Source organism: Euprymna scolopes, chromosome 26 (genome assembly GCF_053919585.1).
Source record: "Euprymna scolopes isolate OS-2025 chromosome 26, ASM5391958v1, whole genome shotgun sequence".
Taxonomy (NCBI): domain Eukaryota; kingdom Metazoa; phylum Mollusca; class Cephalopoda; order Sepiida; family Sepiolidae; genus Euprymna; species Euprymna scolopes.
The window spans coordinates 67,450,808-67,467,406 of record NC_136507.1 but is presented as its reverse complement, the minus strand read 5'-3'; the positions used below and the strand labels follow the sequence as shown (position 1 = coordinate 67,467,406).

The 16,599-nt window shown below is 35.1% G+C and overlaps 1 protein-coding gene and 1 pseudogene across 8 annotated transcripts in view; both read left to right on the top strand.

Moving 5' to 3' along the window:
* LOC145248141 (uncharacterized) overlaps window positions 1–16,599 on the top strand; it is a 568,735-nt gene that overhangs the window by 329,561 nt on the left and 222,575 nt on the right. The gene's annotated exons all lie outside the window — the stretch shown is intronic.
* On the top strand, window positions 12,777–12,901 carry LOC145248455 (U2 spliceosomal RNA; annotated as a pseudogene).

Sequence of the window (16,599 nt, the reverse complement as noted above, 5' to 3'; positions counted from 1 at the left end):
ACTACTACTAATAATAATAATAATATAAAAATAATTGTAAAAAATAATAATACACTAGCTGGACATGTGGAAATTCCACGGGGGGGGGTTCATATGTAATATATTGATGTTGGAATTCTGTAGATGTTCAATGTTAATGGAGACGCTCTGATATTATTGTAGCTTTTTTTTTGCTAAAATTGCACAAGTATTTATCCAAGCTAGCATGAACGCCCGGTATAGCCCGGTCTAAAAGTACGCTTAAATATGATATTTTAATTCTTGCAGATTTCGTATATATTATTCTAGAGTTAATGTTCTATCGATTTTTATGTTATAAAGTTGCGATTTCAAATATACAAAATATGTTCATGTCTTGGGTGCGTTAGCTTGAATCGAAACCGAAATAAAAATTTATGAAAAAAATATATGTATATATATATTTAACTTGAGTTTCTTTCAGCCGTAATCGAAACTAAAACTTATGAAGAATTCTTGATAAAATTATTTATTAAAAAAATAGATGATTTATGTGCAATCAGCCATAGTCGAAACCAAAACCAAAACCTATGAAGAATTCTTGGTAAAATTATTTATGACAAGAAATAGAAGAACATAACAATTAGACGACCTGGATGTAAGCGTGACACACAAAAGAACACACACGTTAACGTATTAATATAGAGATTCTTAAAATAATATATATAAAAAGCAAATAAAAAATCAAACAAACAATATAAAATTTAAAATGATTCAACTTACATTATTGTACACGTTTTAAAATTGAGTTCAACCCTAACATCCTAAATTAAAAATTTCCCAAAATATGTCATACAGACGACTATACTGATAGCAAAAAGGATTTCTACATTAATATACAGGGCGGTCGCTAGAAAAGCGGGAAATTTGTCAGAAAACGATTTATTTTTACCAAGAATAATCTTACAAAATTTTTCAAAGACAAATGTTATATTATACTCATAGATACTCAAAATGTCGTCCATGTACGTCACTGCAACGTTAAACAACGATTTATTTTTACAACACTCACACGACACCAATCAAAAAATAGCAATCACGCATTTTATTAATGATCTAAGCTGACCTTTAAATTTCCCGCTTTTCTAGCGACCACCCTGAATTAAAAGCTAGCAGTTCAGCCTGGCTTTTCTCGGGCCCTATGTATTGTTTATAACTTTATGTGCATATGTATATATTAAAAAGTGTGTATATGTATATATATTAAAAAGTGTGTATATGGATATATATTAAAAAGTGTGTATATGTATATATATTAAAAAGTGTGTATATGTATATATATTAAAAAGTGTGTATATGTATATATATTAAAAAGTGTGCATATGTATATATATTCAAAAGTGTGTATATGTATATATTAAAAAGTGTGTATATGTATATATATTAAAAAGTGTGTATATGTATATATATTAAAAAGTGTGTATATGTATATATATTAAAAAGTATGTATATATATTAAAAAGTGTATATGTATATATATTAAAAAGTTTAAATATGTATATATATTAAAAAGTGTCAATATGTATATATATTAAAAAGTGTCAATATGTATATATATTAAAAAGTGTCAATATGTATATATATTAAAAAGTGTGTATAAGTTTATATATTAAAAAGTGTGTATATGTTTATATATTAAAAAGTGTGTATATGTATATATATTAAAAAGTGTGTATATGTATATATATTAAAATGTGCATGTGTACAGCCATCTATATAATAAGCTTCCTTAACAACAATAGAGAAAAGTTGATAGACAGCGGTCAATTTAAAAAAAAAAAAAATGAAACCCAATTTTGACCCACTTTACATTTATTGTTTTGGGCTCAAACAAAATTAAAATGTTTGATCCATGTCCAAGTAACCTACATCTAAAATTTCAAGTGTCCAGACCCAAAATTGGCGGAGGTGTTTGGTAGAGTCTGCAAAGGTCAATTCTGTCAACTTTGAGCTCTTGGAAGCAAAATTTTGCCCAATAACTGATTAAAAAGCTTGCTGCATGTCTGAATATCTTTTATGTAAAATTTCAAATGTTTACACCCAAAATTGGCTTAATAGTTTGCTAGAGACTGCAAATGTCAAATCTTTATAACTTTGACCTCTTTGAAGCCAAATTTTCAGAAAAAAAAACGATTAAAAAGCTTGACCTTTCCTGCCATACACTTTATGCAAAATTTCAAATTTTAGACCAAAAATTGGCTGAGTAATTTGGTAGAGGCCGCAAAGGTAATTTTTAAAAACTTTGACTCCAATTATTACCACTTATCTTTTATTGTTTTGGGCTCAAATTATATTATATGGTTAAATCCATGTCCAAGTAACCAATATCTAAAATTTCAAGTGTTTAGACCCAAAATTGGCGGAGGAGTTTGGTAGTGTTTTCAAAGGTAAAATCATTGAACTTTGACTTCGTACTAGCCAAACTTCTGGCGGAAAATCGATTAAAAATATTTTCCCAAATCTCAATAACCCTTATGTCAAATTTCGAGCCTGTAAACCGAAAATTGACAGAGTAATTTGGTAGGAAAATGTACACACACACAGACATTTTCACTTTTAAAGATATTATATTAATGATAACAAAAAGAAAGGAACCAGACAACTATGTTCATTTCTACTTATGTCGTACTTTGCTTTTTTGATCTGCTTATATCTCTGTATTAGAATAGCCTCATAGAACATCTCTCTCATATATGTGTGTGTGTATGCGTATGAATACTTACTGCGATTCTATGTATCACCTAATCATCTGAAACACATTAATAAAATATTCAACGCTTTTACAGATTTGAATAATACCGCTTGTGGACCACAATACTACGGGCTGTTTCCTTGCTGGCTACAACATGGTCATTTTTAAGTCCAATTAACAAATACTTGTTAAGCTCTGGTCTTAAATAATCAAATTCTTCCAGGTTGAACTCATCGCCATCAACTCCGGCGGTGTTGTTACATTGCGCGGCTGACAAACTTATTAATACTCATAGACTGATAATTTATCAATACAGTTTTGGTGAACGGATAATAGATGAAACTGCTGCAAAGTGAATATAAGCCAGAATCATTGTTATAACGCTCTATCTGAAGGGATATTGACACTCTTGTGTGATCTAACTTTTATGTATTCATCCGGTTCGATTTTGGTTTTGTTGATTGGTTGGTTGTTTCTTTTTTTTTTTTTTTTTACGGCATATCAACCCTTTTCAGGTTATTTAATGCCAAATCCAGTGATTTTGAAGAAAATGTTTTCAATAGAATATAGTTGTTGTTTTCAAGTTGGTTTCTATTTAACCCATAGTTGGGACCCTAAAAGGTACTACCACTCCGGGACCGAGTGGACCTGAAAACAATGGCAATTAAAGGGTGGCTCCACACTCCCCAAAGCCTGCAAAATGGGTCCTTACCACCGGATATAGTTTAAAGTCCTGATCTGAAATGGAACACATACATTAAATCTGTTGTCAAAGCCGCTGGAAAAATGGTGGGGTCCTTCTATCGATCCAGTAAATATCTCACTGCTGATGCAATTCTTTATCTATATAAGAGCCGAGTTCGTCCTAGCATGGAGCACTGTTGCCACATCAGGGCAGGAGCTGCTAAAAAGGGCTTATCCTGCCTTGATAGAGTTCAAAATAGACTTCGTAGCCTCCTTTTTTCTTCCCTGCAACCTTTTTCTCACGGAAGAGATGTAGCGAGTTGGTCTTTGCTTTATCGTTATTTTAATGGACAGTGCTCGACTGAGCTTCAATCTATGTTCACCCCTCGCCAAACTTTCACAAGAAAAACTCGTCCCGCTGAAAAACCTAACAATAATTCACTCCACTCTTTATCTGTGCCTAAACCTAAACGTAGATTCCATGAACAAAGCTTCTTTCTTAGAACTGCATGCCTGTGGAACTGTCTTCTGCTTTCCTGCTTTCCAGCTGACTACAATATGGTTGTCTTCAAGTCCAATGTAAACAAGTTCTTGATAAGCCGTTCCCATAAGTTAACAAATTTACTGAATTTCCATTACTGACAATTACTATATTGTCTAATTGACAACTGTACACTCTTTAACCCTTATCCTCGAGTGGCCCCTGTGCTTTGATAAGTGGTGATGCCTATGTAAAAAAAAGGACAATTTGGTTTTGTGACGTTGAATTTTATTGTGTGTGTTTGTGGTTTGTGAGGGAAATTCGGTAATATTTCTTAATAATTTAACATCAAGTACTATTTGATTTGTTGCTGAAGGTCATAACTATTCCCAGGGGAGTCTGGTGTGTGTGTGTAATATATATATATATGTGTGTGTGTGTGTGCGCGTGACTCTGGGTGTGTTTCTATATATAGGTGGGTCGGTGTATGTCTCGCCCCGTATTTTTATATGTACTTATAATATTGAAATACTCCACGCTATAATAAAGAGCAGTGTGTGTGTGTGTGTGTGTATATATATATATATATATATATATATTATCAGACTTCCTGGTGTTGCCCGGGAAATCTACTTTTATTTCTGTCCCCCAAATGACGTCATGACATATACCTATGATATGACGTTATATCATATATATGTTATATATGCTGCAAGCAAACAGACAAGAATATTATAAGATATATATGAATAAATGATTAATAAAACATGTTAAAAGACATCTTGAAAAAGAGTTAAAAACATATTTAATTTTAAAAAAGGAAGCACAAGATAAGTGGATAGTCCTTAATCCGCGGAGTTTCGAAGAAATACTCTCCTTCTCATCAGAGGGCAGGAATTAGCAAAATGCAGGATCGGATTTTGCATATAAAAGTATTTAATGAAACTACAAGTAAGTCACAGATATTACTTGGTTAAAAAAAAAGGTGAGGTAAGGGGAATAGGAATTTTTTTTTCTTATATATATATATATATATATATATATATATATATATATATATATATATATATATATATATATATATATAATCTGTCCTGTCATGCAAAGCTTAGCGAGTAAAAAAACTGTCAGATCATATCTTTTTTCGCATTTACGATAATTGAAAATACGAATTTCCTTATTTTCTTTCTCTTTTTTACTTTTCCAGTTTGTTGCTTTCTTTTTCTGTTTTTTTTTTAATTAAACTGGTTGATAAGCTATTTAATATGAATATAAGTACGGCCACTAACAAAGCATATTTATTCAATTCTTTTTTTTGACAGCGAATAAGACTGGCATATTAATCATGGATAAATTAAAGATACCTCCCCTCAAAAAAAAAAAAATAAAAAATAAACGAAACAGTAATTGTAGATGAGGAAACATTTGTCCGTCGTGTAAAAAAATACTTTTCGAAAAGATCATTTTTATTTGTTGAATCATAGAAAGAATCTTGTGCTTTGAACAATGAATGGTAATCATCAACGCTCAACTTCAGACTGAACTTGATCGAATCAACGCTCAACTTCAGACTGAACTTGATCGAATCAACGCTCAACTTCAGACTGAACTTGATCGAATCAACGTCGGCTTAGTTGTAAAGGACTCAAGTCTTAACGATTAACCAAAAAGGACAACGCAGCATATCGCTAAAACCTCAGCATAATGTTTGTAAACTTTGACAGTGTGTATATACTGTATTGCATTTTGTTACTCGTTTTTAATGCCGTATACCGGGATTCTATTGTAAAAAAAAATGTGATACAAGCTCGTTTTAATTTGGGAGAAAAAGGGCATTTTAGAAGTAGGCAAAACAAATGCCTTAGTATGAAACGATACCCTCCTCCATTGACTGAGGACGAATTAACTCAAGTGTAACGTCAGAACAGATACTACACTGTGATTTTATGGATTTAGTTTCATTTCGATTCAAATCAAATATACATTACAGCAATGAAAACCTTAAATACTATATATCAAAATTAATAACAAAAAACTTAGGCATGAAGTCGTAAGCACATTATTTGGGGGGTCTTTCTAATCGTCTACGAAACTTGAGATTACTGTTAGTCTGCACTTTTTTACCGCAATACCACATTCATGCCCTGTAATTAATCCTACTTAAGGAATTCCCAAAGTTTTTAAAGAAAATGAAGTAAATATTTACATATGTGCATGTATACATATATATATATATATATATATATATATATATATATATATACGCACACATGTAAATATTTACTTTATTTATATATAATCCACATACAGTACTGTTTCGCTGTTTCACAGCTCATCAGTGCAGCTAGACAAGCAGCTACCTACAGACGATCGCCCAAACGATAGTCGAAGCTTCTAACCGATGTACTATACAGCTGCTGCTATACGGGCAGTGAATTAACGATGTTTAGACATTGTCCAAATACCTAAGCTCAATTTGTTTACACAAAGAGCATCGCTTCATACGCTAATGGTAATTTGTATATCACTTCCCAATATGCTCAACCTAAGATAGGGAGCATTATAGTCATCGCATACAGTACTGTTTCGCTGTTTCACGGCTCATCAGTGAGGCTAGACAAGCAGAGAACCCGCCAATGGGCCGGGAGACTACGGTTCAATTCCTGGTCGGGTTATACTAAAGACTCACGAACATGGCATTGTTGCCTCCTTTCTAAACACTCAACACTACGGTTAAAGTGCGGAATAAGTTGAGTAATCTTAAGAAAAGCGTCTTGTCTCTGCACCTTGTGTAGTAGCCAATGAAAAGGAAGCCTTACGGTCGTCCTCGGCTACGGTCGACCACTTTTTTTTATTTACTAGCTAGCCGCCCGGCATTGCCCGGTCGTAAAACACGCTTAAACATGATATTTGGATTAATGCAGATTCGCCTTTATTATTATATTATACTAGCAGCTTATCCCGACTTTGCACAGGCCCTATGTACTGTTCATAACTTTATGTGCATATGTATATACATATTAAAACGTTTGCCTCTTGTCCAGGTAACCTACATCTAAAATTTCCAGTGTTAAGACCTCAAATTGGCGGAGGTGTTTGGTAGAGTCTGCAAAGATCAACTTTTTCAACTTTGACCTCTTGGCAGCCATATTTTCGCCCCAAAACTGATCAAAAAACTTGTTGCATGTCTGAATACCCATTATGTAAAATTTAACATGTTTAGACCTAAAATTAGCTGAATAGTTCTCTAGAGAGCACAAAGGTCAAATCTTTTGAACTCCTATTAATACCATTTTATTTACACTCTATCCCACTCAAAAAAAATACCGTGTATATCTTTTAGCCTCGCCTCCCAAATTTAATTTGTAAAAATGAAAAATTATAGACGAAAGAGTAATATAACATAAGATTCCAGGCAACGCCGGACTTTTTACTTTTTGTTTTTTTTTGTTTTTGTCATATAGACACCACTTATCAAGGTTCAGAGACCACACATGGTTAATCGATACCATGATGACCGGTAATGGTAGAAATTGAATGTTAATTTATTTTAGAGGACGCCTCATCAAGTACTTGTTTACGTTGGACTTGAAAACGACTATGTTATAGTCAGTCGGAAAGCAACCCTTGTGTTCATGGACGAGCAGTTCTGGGAAAAAGGCCCTGCTCATGGAATTTTCTATTAGTTTCAGGCACAGGTAGAGAATAAGGGACATTGGTGATAGTGATTATAGCTAGTCGGATGTTTGCCGCGGAAGACTTATTCTTGTGTGGTGGTGGGGCATACGGTGAAACTTAGTCGAGCTTTTGACATGAAAGTATCGCTAGAGCGGAACTAGGCTCGCAACATCGCTTCTATACGAAAGAGACAGCAGGGAGGAAAGATAAACGATACTTTTTCTGAAGAAGAAAACAAAACAAAAACATCGCTTCAACTGTTTAAAATCGAAAAGGCTGTCAAGGTATTTACCGCCTCTTCAGGACTCAACTTCCACTCTAAAATATGCTTAGATCTTTCTCAAGCGTTTTTACCCTTAAGATAAAAAAAAAACGTAATAGCAGAGCAAACACCCGTTTTTTCATTGGCCGAGAAAAAACAAAAAAAGAAAATTTCAAAAAAAAACTTCCAACTCATTAATTGAAAAATATATCAGTATCAACTGGCAACCTTATTTTTTTTTCTCTTTCTCCTCTTATTTTCTTATTTATTTTCTAAGATCTTATTTACGTGTCTTGCTATTTTTACTCGGATTAGTCGTGCCTCCATCAGTTTTCTCCGCCTGCAACGAAATTTATATAATTATTTCATCGTCCTTCCAGGTTTGATTTATATAATGCTTTTTCTCTTTCCCTACCCCCTTTCTCTCTCTCTCTCTCTCTCTCTCTCTTTATTATCTCTCTCCCCTCGCCCAGCCCTCCTCTCTCTTGATTAAGACTTCTAACGAATCGTTTTCCCGGATGTGTTCAGAAGAGAGTAACTCCATATCGTATTGTAATTAGCAATATTGTGTACTAGGCACACTACGAGACTCCTACCTATTTATTTCACCTCCTACCATACATGTATGCCTCTGCCCCGACTATATTATTCCCTGTTCCTCGCCCTTAAAACGTTATAAAACATATGTATAAAATTGTTTTACTTATCCTATCTGTATACATGTTTTTCTTAACTTCATGCAAGTTTTGCATTGTTATTTTATTCAAAACATTAACGTTTTTTGTTAACATTACCTTTTTGAAAAAGAGATTTATTTCTCGAAATATTACAGACTTCAACCACCCGGATTATCTCAAGCAGTAAGTCCATATTTCGTGATTTGTATTTGTGCTTGTTTTTGGTAAATAAACGGCTAACAAACGAGATCTATTTTCGTTTGTCCATTTTTGTTCATATGTTAGGCCAATTTAACTGCCGATTCCTTACATTGCAAGAGACTTCTTATACTTTTCTATATTAAGCAAATGTGTATTGAAATAATAACTAGTTGGTCGGTGCAAAAGTTCTTGCCGATTTAAAATGCCATTTTGAAAACGAAAAACTGTTTTTCAAAATCTTTATTAAGGCTAACGATCTGTGCTTGCCTGTAAAAATCTTTGTTTCGATTTGAAATATGAATATTAATAATGTTCAATCCTTTTTCAGGATGTTAATCTAAGGTCATCTAAATGGTTTTATAATTCTGGAAATAAATGATAATCCGAGGGAGCTAGGTCAAGAGAATATGCAGGGTGGGGCAACATTTTCCTACAACATTCTCCTAGGAGATCTTTTATCAGTAGTACTGCGTAGGGACTAGCATTATTATGACTTTAAGGTTAAAGAAATATATCTATTTACAATTGAATGATGAAGATACTTTGAAAGGATTGAAAATCTATACATAGTACACATTTAAACTCGCAGCAGACCCAGGAAACAGCAATTCTTCCCCTTTTGTTAGAATCCAACCCTCGATTGTTATCGCCGATAGCACGCTTCCCGATAGTACAACGTTTAAACTCATCTCTCTGGAATGATAAGGTAAAATAAAGTAGTATGACTACATAGAAGATGCTGACAGGTCTGCTGAAAATAAGTTAGGCTTTGTTTATCGGGCTAGAAAAATGATCACACAAAGTAGTATATTATATCTTCATAAATCCAGTATTTTTCCATTCATAGAGTATTGTTTACGCATTTGACTATTGCAACATTAGTGTCCCACCCTTTTATAATGGCAAAAAAATATTAATAGGTGTTTGTTTATCGAGCTCCATCCTCTGTCACATCGTCACAGTGTTGCATCCCAGCATATATTTTACAAGTACATCGATGGAATATGCACTTCAATGTAAATACCCACGACCAATATAACAGGATACAAACGTATACACCTTCACTATAGAGATCCTTAGATTCCGAAAGAGGTCTGATTTTGAAAGTTTGTTTTACCCCCAGACTGCTGGATATGGGAATTCTTGACTTACTTCCTCAACCGTGCCAACACGTAAAAATTTCAATGTAATGTGAATGAATATCTTACTGTACAATTTTCTATCTAGGTTATTCTCCTATAAATCTGGCGCCTCTCACAGTAGCACCTTATGCTTCAGTGGCAATGGCTTGTTTAGGTGTCGGCAAACAAAAGGAACAAAAAACACGTACACACCACATATGGAATGTTCGGATTAACGAACTAATTTGAGAAAATCGATAGTTACGAGAATTGTCTGTGGCATAGTGGATAAAGTATATTGTATATTATTCGGTTCTGGAGGCTGAAGTTTCAATCTTTAGCGCGGGCGACACTCAAAAATATAATCGTGAATTAATCAGGACTGCAAGCCATACATGTTAACGGAACGAGAGCACGCTATATCCGTGGGTTAAATAAAGGGTTCCGTTCAAAATTCCGTGTAATTTTTTTTAGTTCCACTGAAAGATTCCCAAGTTCGACTAGATACACCTGAAAGAAGTTCAAGGGTTACATCGACTAAAACGTTGTGAAAATAGCACTGAAGATGAGAACAGTAGTCCGAAGAATCCAATTAATTAGAATAGTATAACCATCATCTAAAAAATTCAGAGACATATCTCCGCATCTCTTAAAAAATGCTATTTTTTGCTAATTTTATCATTTGTATTAATCACTGACACTATATCCTGGACAACACTGGTATACTTTGCTGATTGCTAGGAACAAAATGAGTTTGTGATTAAAAAAAATGAATAAATAAAAACGCATTCATATTTATCTAACACTTTCTTTTCTTTATCTTTCGTGAAAAGGGAAGTTTGATTTAGGTTTCAGTCATGTGCTTACGGCCAGCCGAACAAGCTGCTTTCGCAACAGAAGGCATTCATTGACAAACACCGGAAGTGCTTCTTACGCATGCGTACTCGTGTGTTAAGCAGATGTGGCAGTGATAAAACACGCTGGTTATATCGAGGCGGCAAAGTCTGCTGAATTAATATCGAAAGGAAACGATTTCAAACACTTTTTATTTAGTGGGTTAAGCGTTGTGGTAATTTAAATCACAAACTGGCATTAGCGATAAATAAAATAAAGAAAATAATATACTGCAATAGCTAATATTGTTTGGGTGAACAGTGAAATTCCCACTTAATCTACTTGTACCGATCGCACAGTAGATCGAGTCTCGGACTATCGACAAAACTATTGAGTTACAATCCCAGCTGTAATAATTTGATGGTCTAATCACACTGACGAAATGTGATACAACGAAATATGTATTATTCAGCATAATCGTGTTGACACACCAGTTCTCCTCAGATCACTGTAGCTAGGCAACGTTGAGCCTGGTTAGCACCAGATGGGTGACCATCTGGGAATTAGCTGTATGTGTTCTCCGCTTATATCAGCATTTGTTTCCAAAACTGAACATACACTTCACTTGCCACTGGTATTTAACAATGTCGACTTAGGAGAGGTGTGGTTGTGATTGCGCATCTCCTGTCACACACACATAAAATAAAATCATGCGCTGGCACCCCTACGGTGGGTATCCATAGTCTGTCAAAGACTGAAGGAGCCTATATATATATACATTTCTCAATAAATATTTATTATTTTATCATTGCCACCAACTGTGGAAGATTTTGCTTTAAACAAAATCAAATAAAAGCTACAATTAAAGAATAGTTTTTAGCATCGAAAAATATGGACACAAGGTATCGGAAGCGGAAAAATGTGTCCATGTATTTCGATGATAAAATGATCTTCATAAGTTTTGGTTTCGGTTTCAATTATGGCTGAAGGAACTCAAGTTATATATATATATATATATATATATATATATATATATATATATATATATATATATATATATATATATATATATTCATAAGTTTTTATTTCGGTTTCGATTAAAGCTAATGCACCCAAGCCATATGGATATATATTTTTTATTTTTTGAAATCGCAACTTAATATATAAAAATCGATAGAACATTAACTCTATAATGATATACGCGAAATCTGCAAGAATTAAAATATCATATTTAAGCGTATTTTACGACTGGGCTTTGCCAGGCGTTCGTGCTAGCTGAAATAAATAATTTTGCAGTTTTAACAAAAAAGCTACAATAATATCAGGACGTCTCCATTTACACTGAACATCTACAGAATGTCAACATCAATGTATTACATATGAATGAGTCCTCTCTGGAATTTTCACAGGTCCCGCTAGTAATAATAATAATAATAATATACACTAGACAATTCGTGTACCCTCTCCAGTTACTTATTTCTGCTAGTATATATATAATGTTGGGTTTGCTAATTAAGAGCCAATTCTGACAATTCCCTGTCGACGTATGCTACTCCCATCAAAAATAAAAGTTAATTGTTTGTTGTAATATTTTTGATATAACGAGAGTAGATATTAAAATGTTGCCCACCACAGCATTATGTGACACAAGGTCAAGAAAGTGGGAATTAGAGCATGCTCCCCTTATGAAGAGGCACTCTTGCCTAGCATAAATTTCTGGTCGGTTGTTAATAGACGCTGTTCTTAGCTTTTTAAGTTCTTCTTGGACTTTTGGTCAAGATCAAAGGGGCCTTGTGCCTAAACTTGTTTTGTCTTTTGGAGAATTTACTTTTTTAATTTTTTTAATTTTATATTGGGATTTTTTTTTATTGTAATTTTTTCTTTAAACGAAATAAATTAAATATAAAGATCAAAGTGTAGTATTTGTCCGGCAGATACTGCAAGCAAAGACCATATGTGGGAACGACCCCACATATAAGACCTTGGTCAATGTAGGGGCAACCCTTCATACCAATTGTCACTATCCAGCTCCCCTACTCTCCGGGGAGTTAGTCCCTATTTCCCCTTAACTCCTCACATTAAAAATCGGCCTTGTGCCTAATTTACTCGGTGGGGGAGCAAATAAATACTCTTTTCTTGGCCTTTTGGCCAAGATCAAAGTCTAGTATCTGTTCTTATTACATGCTGTACTTATTGTGATATAACTGGGGGATCACTTTTCTGTATTGATTTAATGTAAAATGATCACCCACTTTACAACCAGCCAGTCTCAAAGCAATTCAAGTCATTCTCCAGATCATTCAAGTTGTTTTTGAAGGATTCCAGTTATTTTTAAAGCATTCAAGTCATTCTTAAGGTCATTCAGTTCATCCTTAAGTTCATTAAAGTCATTCTAAGTCATTTACTTTTATTTATTAAAGTAATTTCAGCCCATTTTTCGGAGATTTTAGTTTATCCTTAAGAATTTCATGTCAATCCTACATTCACGCATTCATACATTACACGAGAGCACGCGACTAATGGCTATCGGCCTTGTTAATCTTTGGGCTAGCGTGTGAGCGTGTTACTCCACGCTTGCATTTTTTCTGTTTAGTTTTCGATAGATTCCCATGAGGTCAACCTCATAACCCAACGTGTTTGCAATTAACCTCAATTTCATGACCTACATCTTATTGCATGCCTTTTCAAAAAAAAAAAAAAAGACAATTTCGTTTTTCACCTTTATCAACTTTATTTTCCTAACGTTCCGTGCCGATCGGTCGGCTCCATTGGTTGGTCAATCTTTATTTAAAACCCGACCGAAATCGCGACGCGTCGATGCGTCATGTCTACCTCTTCAATCCAATATTTGTTTATTACCTGCCTCTTCTTGTTTGGAAGCCCCGCTTCCTCACTCTTCCTCCTTGAACATTGACCTTGTAACTTCAATCTTGCATGAATTATTAAAACGGACGAGATAATTAAAAAACATTTTACTCAATCTGTTAGTACGTTAAGGCATATATCCTTATAATATCGTGCAAATAGTTTTTTTTTTTTTTTTTTTTAAAAACATGCATGTATGAAAGCATTTTTATCCCTACGTCCACGTATACATCCGTGACAGCACTAATATGCAGAAGTTTAAATGTAAGGTAAACCAACATCTTGTTAATCTTTCCAAGACATGGTCCCAAATAGTAGCTCCTTAAATCCAAGTGTCGATATGCTTTGTTTGGGGTGAAAGTGAGTTTAATATATATGTGTGTGTGTGTGTGTGTGTGTGTGTGTGTGTGTGTGTGTGTGTGTGTGTGTGTGTGTGTGTGTGAGGCTTTGTTCATCAGTAGGTTTGTCCCGCTTAAGTATGTAATATATTCGTCGTTCTTTCAGGCTTCAAATATGTTTACGCGTCCTTATAAAATCTGTTTGTCAGCCGGTATGTAAAGCTTCAGATTAAAACACGAAGATTGAATGGGCACATCTTCAGAATATCCTTTCATTAGATCGTCCTATTTTATTGCAAAGAGCGGCCAGGCAATTATTCGTCTGGAGTTATTGATATTAGCTAGACTCCTACAGCTAACAACGTGTTGCTCCGCCAGGGTGTTTCCATCTGCACCAAAATTCAACAGAGTTTAGACCATTATTGAAAATAGATTTTTCTCTTTTAACTACATAATGTTGCTGTTCAGTTCTAGGAGATCCATACTCACAGGCCTTGTATTCTTTCTTTAAGAGGAGGATTAGTTAGCTTATATACACCCACAAGGTGACCACAAAAATGGGCCCCAACTTTAATTAGGCCCCGTTTCTTAGTGTTTTGTCCGAATGAAATGAAACTTTGGTCATAACTAGCTTATTATATTCAAAACATCACATCAAAACACTAGGGTCTTTGGCCTTTTATCTCCCTTCTGCAGCATATGTTCTAGATGACCTCCATTTAGCTCCGTACATTTCTTGAGGCGCAGCACGAAGTTGTCCATTACGTTCTTACAGACCGAATTGGAAAGTAATGGCTCTCATCTCCTCCCTGATGGCTTCCTTGAGTTCCGTGATGGTTCTGGGTTTCCCTGCGTAGACTCTGTCGTTAAGATAGCCACAAAGAAAAAAAATCGGGGGGGGGGCTTAGGTCCGGGCTATGGGGTGTCCACTCAAAATCAGTCTTGAGACTGATCACTCGGCCTCCGAAGTTCTCTTCCAGCCAATCTCGGGACAGGTTTGAGGTGTGAGAACTTGCCCCGTCCTGATGGAACCAGAACTTGCTCATGAGCGACGGGTAGATGGTCTGGAGCTCACTCTTGAAGGTTTTGAGGACCTCCGCATACCGCTCCTTGGTGACTGTCACTGCTGCGCCAGGTTCTTCGATGAAGATTGGTCCAATGATGCCTCTGACCGAGATTGCAGCCCACACCGTGCACTTAGGAGAGTGCAGGGCTTGGTGACTACTTCATTGGGTATGGAGGACTCCCAGAAGACATTTGTCTTAGAGTTCGCCTTTCCATCAAGATGGAAGTGGGCTTCATCTGAGGTCCAAAGGAGGTTAAGGAAACTTGGTGTCTCCTCGATCTTCTCGAGCATCTTGACTGCCATAGCCCTCCTCTGCTTCTTGTCTGAGGCTGTAAGGGTCTGCAGCGTCTGTATTCTGTATGGGTAAGCCCCGATATCGTTCACCAGCACTCACTTGCAAGTCTCACGGGACATACCGAGGGATTGACTTCGCTTACGCACAGAGCGTTTTGGACTCTGCTGGAAAGACTCTCTCACTCTTTCGACCAGCTCGGCTGTTCGCTTCTTGGGGCATCCCGAGTGGCTTAGACGGTTCTCTTTGGCAGCGTTGAGGTGCTTCACGGTCCCATACTTCTCGAAGTGGTCGACCCAGTTCTGAATTCTGCTTTTGGGTGGAGCCTTTTCACATTCGAACTGACGCATGAAACTGTCCTGGGTTTCCTTTAACGAGCCTGCCTTGTAGTAAAACTTAACACAGTGTATTCTTTGTCCCAGCTCCCACTGGCGTTTTGGTGTACTCACGGTCGTTGATTCTGCCATGTCCTGTAAAATAAGGGCGATCGGTGAATAAAGCATGGAGATATCACGTTTTTATATAATATATATATATATATATATATATATATATATATATATATATATACCAAACCTTTGCCCTTAATGGAGGGGAGACTAAAACTTGCTGCTACGGTTTCAAATGATCTGAAATAACAGCAAGGGGTGACTTGATTCTAAATATTTCTCATATCTCCCCTCTTTTGGAAATAGGGTACGATTATGAATATTTCCAGTAGCAAATCTTTATCCGCTGTGAAATTTACTTTATGCATAAAAACCAATGAGAAATATTTGGAATCAAGTCTCCCCTTGCTGTTTTTTTTCAGATCATTTGAAACCATAGCAGCAAGTTTTAGTCTCCTATCCATTAAGGCCAGAAGTTTTGGGGAAATATATACAATGGCAAATATTATGTTTTTATTCTTTCGCCATCAAATTGAGACGGAGACTCCAACCAATTATAATCTGAAGATTGATTGAGTATCTAAAAGAAAATGCAGACTAACTTGTTCACTGTCGTGGCGTTAATAGATTTTTAATCTAAATACTAGGCACTGACATTGGGACCAAACAAGAGTAAGTAAGAGTATTTGTTGTTAGCTTGTTTGTCTTTTTCAAAAGAAAAGTTAAATCTTTGTATTTTTTTTTAATTTAACAAAAAATCGAGTCCTCATGTCAAAATTTTAGATTAAAGATACGATTCGGCACTGAATTTAATTTAAGGTGGCTGTTACGAAGACGGTTACACGGTGACAAGGCAGACTGTAGATTCTAAGTTCGTCTCAGATAGCGTTAAATCATAGAGAAACTCGTAAAATACTTCTAGTATAATTCATTATAGACTATTAAAAAAAACACGAGTTTTTGTAAAAATTAAAAAAAGAAACAATTGAATGTTTACTGTA